Source organism: Rutidosis leptorrhynchoides, chromosome 11 (genome assembly GCF_046630445.1).
Source record: "Rutidosis leptorrhynchoides isolate AG116_Rl617_1_P2 chromosome 11, CSIRO_AGI_Rlap_v1, whole genome shotgun sequence".
Taxonomy (NCBI): Eukaryota; Viridiplantae; Streptophyta; class Magnoliopsida; order Asterales; family Asteraceae; genus Rutidosis; species Rutidosis leptorrhynchoides.
The window spans coordinates 268,982,074-268,998,860 of NC_092343.1; positions in this window are offsets into that span (position 1 = coordinate 268,982,074).

Below are 16,787 nucleotides of genomic sequence, written 5' to 3' on the forward strand. Positions count from 1 at the left end.
GTTTTACATATTAATTATCATAATATCATGTTTTTATTTTATTTTACATAATTAATTTTTAATAACAACAACATATAATATTTAAAATTATATTTCCAATTATTATCTATATATATACATACACACATATCTATTTACAAGTAATTGTTCATGAATCGTCGAGAACAGTCGAAGGTCAATTGAATATATGAAACAGTTCAAAATTTTTGAGACTCAACCTAACAGGCTTTTCTTAACGTGTCAAAAATATAATATCGTATCAAGAGTTTGGTTTAAAATTAGTCGAAATTTTCCAGGTCATCACAAATTTAAATGCGTATAGGAAGCGAGAATGAAAGGTACAAATCGTGTAAATCTTTGTGGGTTTAAAATGCCGAAAAGTGGTTAGGTGGCGGCCAATGTCGCGCCGCGGGGAAGAAGGTCGCGCCGCGACCAATAACCAGAATCAAAATCAGGAACTGATCAAAATAGCTTAAAATTTATGTTGTTTGTCGCGCCGCGAGAAAGGGAGTCGCGCCGCGACATCCCTGGCAGCCTGATGCTGGATTTAGTTTTAAAAAGGGGTAATTCGAGGGTATAATCGTCTTTTTGCGTGTAGATCTGATTGAGACTTTAAGTCTCAGCCACTTATCTCATTTTATTCATTTCTTTTCCATTTTCTTTCTACATTTCCTCTCAAAACATAAAACCCATTTGATTTCAAAGTGAGATTTGAGAGTGAAGATTTGTGAATCAATCCTTGGAGAAAGAATTAAAGTTGTTCTCCTCGTTCTTAGCTACGAGTGGATAGTGTTGGTAAGTCTTAACTCCGTATTTTGAGTTTTAGTTAATTTATGGCTAGGGTTTGGCCATTTGAGACTTGTAAGACCCATTTGGGGATTTAATGGGTGAATTTGGGTTACATTGATGAAAGGAAAACCCTAATAGCTATAATCTAGGGTTTGGTCATATGAATTGAGGTTGTAAGTGTTAAATGGTGTTGTTAGTCACTATTACACTTGTAGAATGGTGAAAGAATTGTTAATGGGTCAAGTTTGACTAAAATTGTGAGTCTAAGTATGAAATGGGTCAAATGGGTGATTATTGATCTAATTGGGTGAAATGGGTATGAAATACCCTAAGGTTGTGCTAGTTGGTGATAGTAGACTCAAATCCCTAGCTTTTAGTGATTTATGATGAGTCATGGCCATTAAGGGGCGGTTTTGGTGTAAATGGGTCATTTAATGCATTTGGGTCATTAAATGCTCAAAAGTAAGTGTTGTGGTTAGTTCCACAAGTTGTGTATTGAATGTGTACTTATTGTATTAGGTACTTTGGTTTGAAGTTTCCGAAAGAGCATAATCATCATCTTGGTGTTAAGGTGAGTGGAATAATTATATGCGTGCATATATGATGTATTTATTTGTGTAGTTGAGTTATGAAGTGTCGATGTGTTAAGGCACCACATCTCACGTGGTGAATGAAGTGTCGACGTGTTAAGACACCATTCGGGAGTGAAGCATCGACGAGTTAAGATGCCACCCTAAGAGTAGTAATGGGTGAAGTGTCGACGTGTTAAGACACCGCCCGGGGTGAAGTATCGACGTGTTAAGATGCCACCCGTAGAGTTAGTGTACGACGTGTTAAGTACTCTAACGGTTGTTATGAACAACAATGGGAAATGCGAGTACCATCCTTTGTATTATTGGTTAACCATGGTTGTGTGTTGCATTGTAGCATATTATATTGTACGAGTTATATGCTTTGTTATGCTAGCTTGTGTGGTCGAAGGTTTGGTATTATACTTGTGATAGTATGATTATTTATATTGCTAGCATGTATGCGGTAAATGCGTAAGTGATTGCAAGTAAGTAGGTTGTATATGTAATCATATAATTGTTGCACTCACTAAGCATTAGCTTACCCCTCTAGTTGTTTATCTTTTTAGATGCAGGTGCAGAGAAGTGGAAGGGGGTTGTTGGGCACTAGTTACCCCTTGTTGGATGCTTGTCGAAGCTTTTGAAGTTGGCCTAGTGTTATGGGTAGTTTAGCCTTAAACCATGCTCGAAGTGTTGTTTGGATTAAAACTATCATTTTTGAATGGGTCAAACTTGTAATACATTTGTTAAGGGCCTTCGTGCCGTTTGTAAACATTTAACTTGTGATATTGTTTATTGGGTTATATGTAACCATTTAATTGGGCGCTAATGGTTGTTAAATTTAAAAAAAAATTTTGTCGTATTTGATTACGGGTTGAGTTGTTTCAAAACCCTCATTCGGACGGTTCGCTATTGTTATTCGGATGAAATATATTTTCAAGAAACAGTGTAGGTTCTAACACTATGTGTATGGGGTTCGTAGAAAGTTAAGCCTTGATAATTGGGTGCTCGCGAATAACAAATTTTGGAATGCAAACGATTTAGATAATCAACTTTATGGAAATACTAAATCTTATGGTTCAAAAATAACGTTTATAAATACACCTTTGATTTCACCAACGTTTTTCGTTGACAGTTTTCTATATGTTTCTCAGGTTCATACTTGGCTATTTGATACATGCTTCCGCACACTTTAATTACTTGTTTGGGGTCAAGCATACATGCATACGCTAGTGATAGCACCTTTGGATTCAAACTTAAAGCATACATACTTACGCTATTTATAGCAACCGTGATTTTCAACTTATATTATGTCGCAAGTTTATTTCATTTATACTTTACAACTTTTGTAAACTTAAACTTGTTGTCGAACCGTTTGGTAACTTAACTTTGCAAGTCATACACGTTTCAAATGAATGCTACATAATTTTGGTCAAACGTGAAATGCCCCGTTCATATTAATTATAAACGTTTCATATTAATTGATTTCTTTGCGAGGTTTTGACCTCTATATAAGACGTTTTTCAAATCTTGCATCCGTTTTTAAAAATAACCATAACCTTTATTATTGAATAAAGGTCTTAATGACATAATTTAGATTGTCTATCAAAGACAATCTCCTCAAATAAATAAGTTTTTAAACAACCCATTACAATATGATCAAATATATTACAACAAATACTCCGAATGCAAGTTTAAACAATATAAACAATTATGCCGACTCCAAATCTTGACCTTGGGTTGGCATACGACAGCGAAAGCATTTTTAATATTCACCTGAGAATAAACATGCTTAAAACGTCAACAAAAATGTTGGTGAGTCATAGGTTTAATTTCTATATAATAATCATAACATTTAATAAGCCACAAGATTTCATTTAATTAAATGCGCAGGATCATTACAACTGCAAAAATCATTCATACTATGAGTCGCCTGGTAACCGACCTTAACATGGAGAACTTAAGATATCTGGCATCATACGTTCCACTATTTAAATGTATGACAAGAACCCTTCGAATTACTAAAGCATTTTCACTATTCGAAAATGGGGGGTGTTGGTGCCCGTAGATCTACCTTTAGGGTTCGCGTCAATTAGTGTTTTTCACTAATTCTTAGGTTACCAAGCATAATAATAATAAGTACAGATATCCGGTATAACAAAACAACCGTAGAATGTAGTTTCATGAACTTGTGCTTATTTTGTAAAACATTTATAAATTTGCATGTATTCTCATCCCAAAATAATTTAGATAATAAAAATGGGACTATAAATCACTTTCACAGATTACTAATTCATCGAGAATTAGACTTGGCCACGGGTTGATTTATGAACCTATAACAATATATATATATATATATATATATATATATATATATATATATATATATATATATATATATATATATATATATATATATATATATATTAAAATATGATCGAAATATATTCACAATATTTTCTTTATTACGTGTTGATGATTTTAGTTGTCCAGTTAACAGTCCAATGTTAGTAGTCCATAATTTGTCGTACATGAATAACTTAATATATATCTTGAATCAATCCACGACCCAGTGTATACATATATAGATGGGTCGACATGATAGGTCAAAACATTGTATTAGTGTCTATGGTATCTCAAGATTACATAATATACAATATAAGTTGATTAAGTTATGGTTGGAATAGATTTCTTACAAATTTTCACGTAGCTAAAATGAGTAGTTTTTACCAATTTTGTTTTACCCGTCATTTCTTCGTTTCAAATCCGTTTTGAGTGATTTAAGTGGCTACGGTTTCATATTGAACTTAAATTTATGAAACTAAACATTAAAATTATAGGTTTATAGTCGGAAATATAAGTTACAAGTCATTTTTGAAAGAGGTAGTCATTTCCGTCGAAAGAACGACATCTTGATGACTATTTTGAAAAACATACTTTCACTTTGAGTTTAACCATAATTTTTGGATATAGTTTCACATTCATAAGAAAAATCATTTTCCTAGAAGTATAGCTTTTAAATCAAAGTTATTCATAGTTTTTAATTATCCAAACCAAAACAGCCCCCGGTTGTACTACGACGGCGTATATCCGGTTTTACGGTGTTCTTCGTGTTTCCAGGTTTTAAATCATTAAGTTAGCATATCATATAGATATAGAACATGTTTTTAATTGATTTTAAAATTTAAGTTAGAAGGATTAACTTTGTTTGCCAACAATTTTAGAATTAACTAAACTATGTTCTAGTGATTACAAGTTTAGCTCTTCGAATAAGATAGTTTTACATGGATGAATCGAATGTTGTTATGAACATCATTACTACCTCAAGTTTTCTGGATAAACCTACTGGAAATGAGAAAAATAGATCTAGCTTCAAAGGATCCTTGGATGGCTTGAAAGTTCTTGAAGTAGAATCATGACACGAAAACAAGTTCAAGTAAGATTTCCACTTGAAATAAGATTGTTATAGTTATAAAAATTGAATCAAAGTTTGAATATGAATATTACATTGAATAAGAAAGATAACCTACTATAAATAACAAAGGTTTCTTGATTTTAGATGATGAATTGGAATGGATTAGAAAGCTTGGAAGTAGTCATGAAGACTTGATATGATTCTTGAAGTGTTCTTGAAAGATGGTTGTTTTTATGATGATTAAAGCTTGTAATTGAAGCTAAAGATGGTGAAAATTCTTGGAGATGATCAAGTATGATGTTAGGAGTATTTTGAGAGAGAAATTGGAGTGTAAGTATGAGAAAATGGAGTGAAGAAATGGTGTGCATTCATGAATACGTTTTTTACATTTTATAAAGAAAAAAAGATACTTAAGTTTGTTTTCTTGCTAAATAATTCATGCAAGTTGACAAATGATGGTTCCTACATGATCCTTAATCATTTAAGGCTGCTAAGGAGCAGATTTTTATTAGTATATATGAATAGTAAATACATCTAGAAGCTGCATATTATACGAGTACAATACCATACATGTACGAGTAGAATTTTTAATGAAAATGAATGAGAATGTAATTGTAAGCATTTTTGTTAACTAGAAGTACTTTGATATGTGTCTTGAAGTCTTTCAAAAGTGTATAAATACATCATAATACATTACATTTATATATTTTTAAATGAGTCGTTAAGTCATCGTTAGTCGTTACATGTAAGTGTTGTTTCGAAACCTTTAGGTTAACGACCTTGTTAAATGTAATTAATCCCATTGTTATTATATCTAATGAGATGTTAAATTGTTATATTATCATGATAACATAGTGTGTTAATATATCTTAATATGATATATAAATATTAAGACGTTATTACAACGATAATCGTTACGTATATATGTATATAGTCTTGAAGTCTTTAAGTTAGTAATCTCATTTTATGTATATAACCAATTGTTATTATATGTAATGAGATACTTAAATATCATTTCATCAAATCATAAGTATATATATATATCCATATATACATCATTATATAATTATTTCGAGTTATGACGTTCGTGAATCGTCAGACAGACTGGGTGTTCAAACATTTGTATAAAATTCATTTCAAATAACCAAATCTTAATGATTTTGATTTCTTAACATTTTGGAAACATTAAATTATGTAAATATTAATCTTATATATATTAGCGGAAAAATCCGGGTCGTTACATTATACACCCGTTAAATTAAATTTCGTCCTGAAATTTGGAATAGTACCTAGTTAACGTGCGATATCGATAAACAGATGTGGATACTTCTGCTTCATTTAATCTTCTCATTCCCAAGTGAATTCAGGTCCTCTACGAGCATTCCACCAAACCTTAACGATTGGTATCTTACTTTGTTTGAGTCGTTTGACCTCACGATCCATAATTTCGACGGGTTCTTCGACGAAATTTAGTTTCTCGTCAATATTAATTTCGTCTAAAGGGATAATGAGATCTTCGGTAGCTAGGCATTTCTTCAGGTTCGAAACATGAAAGGTGTTGTGAATCTTTTCTAATTGTGGAGGTAGTTCAAGTCGATAGGCCACCGGCCCAATGCGTTTTTCGATCTTGAATGGCCCAATGTATCTTGGGCTCAATTTCCCTTGCTTTCCAAAACGAATAACCCCTTTCCAAGGTGATACCTTAAGCATAACCATATCACCCTCCTCAAACTCTAAAGGTTTCCTTCTAACATCCGCGTAGCTCTTTTGCCGACTCCGGGCTGTTTTCAATCGTTGCTGAATCTGAATGACCTTGTCGGTAGTTTCCTGGATAATTTCCGGACCTATAATCTGTTTTTCCCCCACATCACTTCAACAAATCGGAGACCTGCACTTCCTCCCATAAAGTGCCTTGAATGGTGCCGCCTCAATACTAGAATGATAGCTGTTGTTGTAGGAAAACTCAGCTAACGGTAGATGTCGATCCCAACTGCTTCCAAAATCAATAACACATGCTCGTAGCATGTCTTTGAGTGTCTGAATCGTCCTTTCACTCTGCCCATCAGTTTGTAGATGATAGGCAGTACTTAAATCTAGACGAGTTCCTAACGCTTCATGTAATGCCTGCCAGAATCTAGAAGTAAATCTGCTATCAAGATCAGAGATAATAGAGATTGGTATACCATGTCTAGAAACAACTTCTTTTAGATATAATCGTGCTAATTTCTCTATACCATCCTCTTCTTTTATTGGCAGAAAGTGTGCTGACTTAGTAAGACGATCGACTATTACCCAAATCATATCATAACCACCAGCGGTTCTCGATAACTTAGCAATGAAATCCATGGTAATGTTTTCCCATTTCCATTCTGGAATTTCAGGTTGTTGGAGTAGACCCGATGGTTTCTGATGTTCAGCTTTGACTTTAGAACAAGTCAAACATGCTCCTACATATGTGGCTATATTGGCCTTCATTCCTGGCCACCAAAAGTTTCTCTTGAGGTCTTGGTACATTTTCCCCGCTCCAGGATGTATTGAATATCTGGTTTTATGTGCTTCATCTAGTACCACTTTCCTCAAATCCCCATTCTTTGGTACCCAAATTCTTTCATCTAAATAACTGGTTCCGTCTTTTTGAATATTAAGCTGTTTTTCTAATCCTTTGGGTATTTCCCTTCCAAAAATTCCTTCCTTCAAAACCTCCTGTTGTGCCTCTTTTAATCGAGTAGTAAGATTAGTATGAATAATCATGTTCATAGCTTTTACTCGAATAGGTTCTCTTTCCTTTTGACTCAAGGCATCGGCTACCACATTTGCTTTCCCTAGGTGGTAATGGATTTCACAATCATAATCATTTAGCAACTCAACCCATCTACGCTGCCTCATGTTTAGTTGCTTTTGATTTAAAATATGTTGGAGATTCTTGTGGTCGGTGTATACGATAAACTTGACCCCATATAGATAATGTCTCCACATCTTTAATGCAAAAACAATGGCGCCCAATTCCAGATCGTGTGTGGTGTAGTTTTGTTCATGAATTTTGAGTTGTCGAGAAGCATATGCAATCACCTTCTTCCGTTGCATAAGAACACACCCAAAACCCATTCTTAATGCGTCGCAGTAGATAACTAAATCTTCCATTCCGTCAGGTAACGATAAAATAGGTGCCGTAGTCAACTTCTTTTTCAACAATTGGAAGGCACCCTCTTGTTCGGAAGTCCATTCATACTTCATCCCCTTATGTGTCAAGGCAGTTAAAGGTTTGGCTACTCGGGAGAAATCTTGAATAAATCTCCTATAATAACCAGCTAAAGCCAAAAATTGACGTATTTGCATTGGAGTTTTCGGGGTTTCCCAATTTTTGATGGATTCGATCTTGACGGGATCAACTTTGATTCCATTACTACTGACTACGTGACCAAGAAATTGTACTTCATTTAACCAAAAAGCACATTTATAGAACTTAGCATAAAGTTGTTCTTTTCTTAACAACTCTAACACAAGTCTCAAGTGTTGTTCGTGTTCTTGGTTATTCTTCGAATAGATAAGGATGTCGTCAATAAAGACAATAACAAACTTATCTAAATATGGACTACATACTCAGTGCATGAGGTTTATGAAAACTGCGGGTGCATTGGTTAAACCGAATGGCATAACCATGAATTTATAATGGCCATAACGAGTTCTGAAGGCTGTTTTTGGTATATCGGCTTCTTTAACTCTCAGTTGATGATAACCCGACCTTAAGTCAATTTTGGAGTATACGCTCGTGTAGTGACCCGAACTTTTCCATGTTTATATATATTAATTGAGATTGTTATTTACGTGACTAAATGTTTCCAACATGTTAAGCAATCAAACTTGTTAATACTTGATTAAATGAAATAAGTTTCATATAGACAATTGATCACCCAAGTTGACCGGCGATTCACGAACGTTACAAATTTGTAAAAACTACATGTTGTGGTATATATAAACATATATATATGGATGACATGAGATTATGATGAGTAAGTATCTCACTAAGTATATTAACAATGTGTGATATACATAAGAAATGAGATTACTAAGTTAAGAAACTCGAAATGTTATATATAACGATTATCGTTATGATAACGTCTACTAAATACATATGTATCATATTAAGATATTGATACACTTTATTTAACATGATAAAATGATATTTAAATATATCATTAAGTGTGTTAACAATGAACTACATATGTAAAAACAAGACTACTAACTTAATGATTTTGAAACGAGACATATATGTAACGATTATCGTTGTAACGACATTTAAATGTATATATATCATATTAAGATATATTAATATATCATAATATCATGATAATATAATAATTTAACATCTCATTAGATATAATAAACATTGGGTTAACAACATTTAACAAGATCGTTAACTTAAAGGTATCAAATCAACATTTACATGTAACGACTAACGATGACTTAACGACTCAGTTAAAATGTATATACATGTAGTGTTTTAATATGTATTCATACACTTTTGAAAGACTTCAAGACACTTATCAAAATACTTCTACTTAACAAAAATTCTTACAATTACATCCTCGTTCAGTTTCATCAACAATTCTACTCGTATGCACCTGTATTCGTACTCGTACAATACACAGCTTTTTGATGTATGTACTATTGGTATATACACTCCAATGATCAGCTATTAGCAGCCCATGTGAGTCACCTAACACATGTGGGAACCATTATTTGGAAACTAGCATGAAATATCTCATAAAATTACAAAAATATGAGTAATCATTCATGACTTATTTATATGAAAACAAAATTACACATCCTTTATATCTAATCCATATACCAACGACCAAAAACAACTACAAATACTTTCATTCTTCAATTTTCTTCATCTAAGTGATCTCTCTCAAGTTCTATCTTCAAGTTCTAAGTGTTCTTCATAAATTCCATAAGTATAGTTTCATAAAAATCAAGAATACTTCCAAGTTTGTAAGTCTACTTCCAAGCTTTCAAATCCATTCCAAGTAATCATCTAAGATCAAGGAACCTTTGTTATTTATAGTAGGTTATATTTCTAATTCAAGGTAATATTCATATTCAAATTTTGATTCAATTTCTACAACTATAACAATCTTATTTCGAGTGAAAATCTTACTTGAACTGTTTTCGTGTCATGATTCTGTTTCAAGAACTTTCAAGCCATCCAAGGATCCTTTGAAGCTAGATCCATTTTTCTCATTTCCAGTGGTTTTATCCAGAAAACTTGAGGTAGTAAAGATGTTCATAACATCATTCGATTCATACATATAAAGCTATCTTATTCGAAGGTTTAAACTTGTAATCACTAGAACATAGTTTAGTTAATTCTAAACTTGTTCGCAAACAAAAGTTAATCCTTCTAACTTGACTTTTAAAATCAGCTAAACACATGTTCTATATCTATATGATATGCTAAATTAATGATTTAAAACCTGGAAACACGATGAACACCATAAAATCGGATATACGCCGTCGTTGTGAAACCGGGGGCTGTTTTGGTTTGAATAATTAAAAACTATGATAAACTTTGATTTAAAAGTTGTTCTTCTGGAAAAATGATTTTTCTTATGAACATGAAACTATATCCAAAAATCATGGTTAAACTCAAAGTGGAAGTATGTTTTCCAAAATGGTCATCTAGACGTCGTTCTTTCGACTGAAATGACTACCTTTACAAAAACGACTTGTAACCTGTAATTCCGACTATAAACTAATACTTTTTCTGTATAGATTCATAAATTTAAGTTCAATATAAAACCATAGCAATTTGATTCACTCAAAACGGATTTAAAATGAAGAAGTTATGGGTAAAACAATATTGGTTATTTTTGCTTGTTGTAGCTACGTGAAAATTGGTAACAAATCTATATTAATCATATCCTAGCTAACTTATATTGTATTATACATGTATTATAATATATTATGTAATCTTGGGATACCATAGACACGTATGCAAATGTTTTGACATATCATATCGACCCATCTATATATATTATTTGGAACAAGCATAGACACTCTATATGCAGTAATGTTGGAGTTAGCTATACATGGTTGAGGTTGATTCCAAAAATATATATAGTTTGAGTTGTGATCTAGCCTGAGACGTGTATACACTGGGTCGTGGATTGATTCAAGATAATATATATCGATTTATTTCTGTACATCTAATTATGGACAACTAGTTGTAGGTTACTAACAAGGACAGCTGACTTAATAAACTTAAAACAGTAAAACGTATTAAAAATGTTATAAATATATTTTGAACATACTTTGATATATATGTACATATTTGTTATAGGTTCGTGAATCGACCAGTGGCCAAGTCTTACTTCCCGACGAAGTAAAAATCTGTGAAAGTGAGTTATAGTCCCACTTTTAAAATCAATTATTTTGGGATGAGAATACATGCAGGTTTTATAAATGATTTACAAAATAGACACAAGTACGTGAAACTACATTCTATGGTTGAATTATCAAAATCGAACATGCCCCTTTTTATTAAGTCTGGTAATCTAAGAATTAGGGAACAGACACTCTAATTGACGCGAATCCTAAAGATATATCTATTGGGCCTAACAAACCCCATCCAAAGTACCGAATGCTTTAGTACTTCGAAATTTATATCATATCCGAAGGGTGTCCTGGAATGATTGGGATATTCTTATATATGCATCTTGTTAATGTCGGTTACCAGGTGTTCACCATATGAATGATTTTTATCTCTATGTATGGGATGTATATTGAAATATGAAATCTTGTGGTCTATTGTTACGATTTGATATATATAGGTTAAACCTATAACTCACCAACATTTTTGTTGACGTTTAAAGCATGTTTATTCTCAGGTGAATACTAAGAGCTTCCGCTGTTGCATACTAAAATAAGGACAAGATTTGGAGTCCATGTTTGTATGATATTGTGTAAAAACTGCATTCAAGAAACATATGTCGATGTAATATATTTCTATTGTAAACCATTATGTAATGGTCGTGTGTAAACAATATATTTTAGATTATCATTATTTGATAATCTACGTAATGCTTTTGAAATCTTTATTGATAAAATGAAGGTTATGGTTATTTTAAAAATGAATGCAGTCTTTGAAAAACGTCTCATATAGAGGTCAAAACCAACGAAATCAATTAATATGGAACGTTTATAATCAATATGAACGGGACATTTCAGTTGGTATCCGAGCGTTGGTCTTAGAGAACCAGAAAATTTTCATTATTGTGTCTTATCGAGTTTGTTAGGATGCATTAGTGAGTCTGGACTTCGACAGTGTTTTCTTTAAAAATGATTGCTTAACATTTTTGTTGGAAACTATATATTATTAACATGTAAATATTATGTGATATATTAATCTCTTAACATGTTTGATATTGTGTGATAGATGTCTACCTCTAGCACAAATCCCATTGACTCACCTAATAATAACGAAGAGTCGAATATATTTTGGGAAGATTCACAAATTCCCGAAGAGGAACCGGAAGAGGAGGAACCGGAAGAGGAGGAACCGGAAGAAGAGGAACCAGAAGATGATGAATCGAAAGAGGAGGAACCAGAAGAAGAAGAGGTTTCGGAGGAAGAAATATTGATACCTATAGTAAATCGATTAAATAAAAGAAAATCCTTAACCAATGGACCAAAGTTAATAATGGTCAATGGTGTTTCCGCTAAGGAAGCAAAATATTGGGAAAATTACCAATTTTCTGATGAATCGGATCCTGATGAGGATTCCGATGATGTTATAGAAATTACCCCGACCCAATTTAATGAGGCAAAAGAAAATAATAAGGGAAAAGGTATCAAAATAGAGAAATCTGATTCCGACCCCGATGAACTTTATATGTACCGCCAACACCCGTATTTTCAATATCGTGACAATAACCCGGGAACCTCTAAACCACCAAGTTTTTCTAAACCAATGTGGAAAACGACGACTCGTATTAGAGGAACATCATATATCCCTAGAAGATTAGGAAAAAGAACCAAGTCCGAAGAAGAAGAAACCAGTGATTCAGATTAGAGGGGTGTGAGCATGTTGTGTAATAAATGTATTGTAGTGTGCTTGTACTTTTATGTTCTATGTAAAAATTGCTTGTATTGTTTGTTTTTACGAATCTAATCCTTGTCTATTTTACAGTATAAAAACAAAATGGACGTTAAGGGTAGACAACCAAATATTTTAGAAGACCTACTAGAGGATATGATTGAGGAAATCTTGTCTAGAGTCAGTCAGAATTCATCAGCACATTTAGTTATGGCGAAATTAACTTGTCAAACATTTGAAAGACTTTCCAGAAATGCCTTAGTTTATAAAAGGCTTTCCTTTGATAGGTGGGTTATATCACATTGGGGAGACCGTAAGTTACTGAAATGTCCCGTTCTTATTGATTAAAAACGTTCCATATTAATTGATTTCGTTGCGAGGTTTTGACCTCTATATGAGACGTTTTTCAAAGACTGCATTCATTTTTAAAACAAACCATAACCTTTATTTCATAGATAAAGGTTTTAAAAAGCTTTACGTAGATTATCAAATAATGATAATCTAAAATATCCTGTTTACACACGACCATTACATAATGGTTTACAATACAAATATGTTACAACAAAATAAGTTTCTTGAATGCAGTTTTTACACAATATCATACAAGCATGGACTCCAAATCTCGTCCTTATTTAAGTATGCGACAGCGGAAGCTCTTAATAATCACCTGAGAATAAACATGCTTAAAACATCAACAAAAATGTTGGTGAGTTATAGGTTTAACCTATATATATCAAATCATAATAATAGACCACAAGATTTCATATTTCAATACACATCCCATACATAGAGATAAAAATCATTCATATGGTGAACACCTGGTAACCGACATTAACAAGATGCATATATAAGAATATCCCCATCATTCTGGGAAACCCTTCGGATATGATATAAATTTCGAAGTACTAAAGCATCCGGTACTTTGGATGGGGTTTGTTAGGCCCAATAGATCTATCTTTAGGATTCGCGTCAATTAGGGTGTCTGTTCCCTAATTCTTAGATTACCAGACTTAATAAAAAGGGGCATATTCGATTTCGATAATTCAATCATAGAATGTAGTTTCACGTACTTGTGTCTATTTTGTAAATCATTTATAAAACCTGCATGTATTCTCATCCCAAAAATATTAGATTTTAAAAGTGGGACTATAACTCACTTTCACAGATTTTTACTTCGTCGAGAAGTAAGACTTGGCCACTGGTTGATTCACGAACCTATAACAATATATACATATATATCAAAGTATGTTCAAAATATATTTACAACACTTTTAATATATTTTGATGTTTTAAGTTTATTAAGTCAGCTGTCCTCGTTAGTAACCTACAACTAGTTGTCCACAGTTAGATGTACAGAAATAAATCGATAAATATTATTTTGAATCAATCCACGACCCAGTGTATACGTATCTCAGTATTGATCACAACTCAAACTATATATATTTTGGAATCAACCTCAACCCTGTATAGCTAACTCCAACATTCACATATAGAGTGTCTATGGTTGTTCCGAAATATATATAGATGTGTCGACATGATAGGTCGAAACATTGTATACGTGTCTATGGTATCTCAAGATTACATAATATACAATACAAGTTGATTAAGTTATGGTTGGAATAGATTTGTTACCAATTTTCACGTAGCTAAAATGAGAAAAATTATCCAATCTTGTTTTACCCATAACTTCTTCATTTTAAATCCGTTTTGAGTGAATCAAATTGCTATGGTTTCATATTGAACTCTATTTTATGAATCTAAACAGAAAAAGTATATGTTTATAGTCGAAAAAATAAGTTACAAGTCGTTTTTGTAAAGGTAGTCATTTCAGTCGAAAGAACGACGTCTAGATGACCATTTTAGAAAACATACTTCCACTTTGAGTTTAACCATAATTTTTGGATATAGTTTCATGTTCATAATAAAAATCATTTTCTCAAAATAAAAACTTTTAAATCAAAGTTTATCATAGTTTTTAATTAACTAACCCAAAACAGCCCGCGGTGTTACTATGACGGCGTAAATCCGGTTTTACGGTGTTTTTCGTGTTTCCAGGTTTTAAATCATTAAGTTAGCATATAATATAGATATAGAACATGTGTTTAGTTGATTTTAAAAGTCAAGTTAGAAGGATTAACTTTTGTTTGCGAACTAGTTTAGAATTAACTAAACTATGTTCTAGTGATTACAAGTTTAAACCTTCGAATAAGATAGCTTTATATATATGAATTGAATGATGTTATGAACATCATTACTACCTTAAGTTCCTTGGATAAACCTACTGGAAAAGGGAAAAATAGATCTAGCTTCAACGGATCCTTGGATGGCTCGAAGTTCTTGAAGGAGAATCATGACACGAAAACAAGTTCAAGTAAGATCATCACTTGAAATAAGATTGTTATAGTTATAGAAATTGAACCAAAGTTTGAATATGATTATTACCTTGGATTAGAATGATAACCTACTGTAAGAAACAAAGATTTCTTGAGGTTGGATGATCACCTTACAAGATTGGAAGTGAGCTAGCAAACTTGAAAGTATTCTTGATTTTATGTAACTAGAACTTGTAGAATATATGAAGAACACTTAGAACTTGAAGATAGAACTTGAGTGAGATCAATTAGATGAAGAAAATTGAAGAATGAAAGTGTTTGTAGGTGTTTTTGGTCGTTGGTGTATGGATTAGATATAAAGGATATGTAATTTTGTTTTCATGTAAATAAGTCATGAATGATTACTCATATTTTTGTAATTTTATGAGATATTTCATGCTAGATGCCAAATGATGGTTCCCACATGTGTTAGGTGACTCACATGGGCTGCTAAGAGCTGATCATTGGAGTGTATATACCAATAGTACATACATCTAAAAGCTGTGTATTGTACGAGTACGAATACGGGTGCATACGAGTAGAATTGTTGATAAAACTGAACGAGGATGTAATTGTAAGCATTTTTGTTAAGTAGAAGTATTTTGATAAGTGTATTGAAGTCTTTCAAAAGTGTATAAATACATATTAAAACACTACATGTATATACATTTTAACTGAGTCGTTAAGTCATCGTTAGTCGTTACATGTAAGTGTTGTTTTGAAACCTTTAGGTTAACGATCTTGTTAAATGTTGTTAACCCAATGTTTATAATATCAAATGAGATTTTAAATTATTATATTATCATGATATTATCATGTATGAATATCTCTTAATATGATATATATATACATTAAATGTCTTTACAACGATAATCGTTACATATATGTCTCGTTTAAAAATCATTAAGTTAGTAGTCTTATTTTTACATATGTAGTTCATTGTTAATATACATAATGATATGTTTACTTATCATAGTATCATGTTAACTATATATATATCCATATATATGTCATCATATAGTTTTTACACGTTTTAACGTTCGTGAATCACCGGTCAACTTGGGTGGTCAATTGTCTATATGAAACATATTTCAATTAATCAAGTCTTAACAAGTTTGATTGCTTAACATGTTGAAAACATTTAATCATGTAAATATCAATCTCAATTAATATATATAAACATGGAAAAGTTCGGGTCACTACAGTACCTACCCGTTAAATAAATTTCGTCCCGAAATTTTAAGCTGTTGAAGGTGTTGACGAATCTTCTGGAAATAGATGTGGGTATTTCTTCTTCATCTAATCTTCATGCTCTTAGGTGAACTCGGGTCCTCTACGAGCATTCCATCGAACCTTAACAATTGGTATCTTGTTTTGCTTAAGTCTTTTAACCTCACGATCCATTATTTCGACGGGTTCTTCGATGAATTGAAGTTTTTCGTTGATTTGGATTTCATCTAACGGAATAGTGAGATCTTCTTTAGCAAAACATTTCTTCAAATTCGAGACGTGGAAAGTGTTATGTACAGCCGCGAGTTGTTGAG